The sequence below is a fragment of the Buceros rhinoceros genome, unplaced genomic scaffold, assembly GCF_000710305.1.
Source record: "Buceros rhinoceros silvestris isolate BGI_N320 unplaced genomic scaffold, ASM71030v1 scaffold28862, whole genome shotgun sequence".
NCBI lineage: Eukaryota > Metazoa > Chordata > Aves > Bucerotiformes > Bucerotidae > Buceros > Buceros rhinoceros.
In genome coordinates, this window is record NW_010399913.1 from 2,595 (window position 1) to 3,012 (window position 418).

Here is a 418-nt window from a genome sequence, read left to right on the forward strand (position 1 = left end):
CCGCTCCTGCCGAGCACGGGCTGGCTCCTGGGTGCGGCTTGGCAGTGGGGTGATCATATATTTATTTTTGGAAGAAATACAGACTTGTAAGAAAAATTGCTTTGGTGGGTTTTTCCCCCCAGTTGACCCAGTTAAATGAGGGGAAGTCTTGCTGGTTCTGGCTGCTCAGTGCGAGGGGGGAAGGGTGTTGCCTTTGACTGACGGGTTAAAGCCTGGATCAACAAAGCTTGTGTGCTGGGTCAGCCTAAAAAACCAGAGCTCGTAGCTCGTGGCTGCCTGAGACCCAGGGAGGGACAAGTACAGGCAGAGCCAGCCGTGGCACCGTAGCTGTCCTGCTGAGAACTCGCTGCTGGCCCGCAGCTCCGCGTTGCTGGGCGTGACGATACCACACTGCTGGGAGAAACTGCTTGGGATGAAA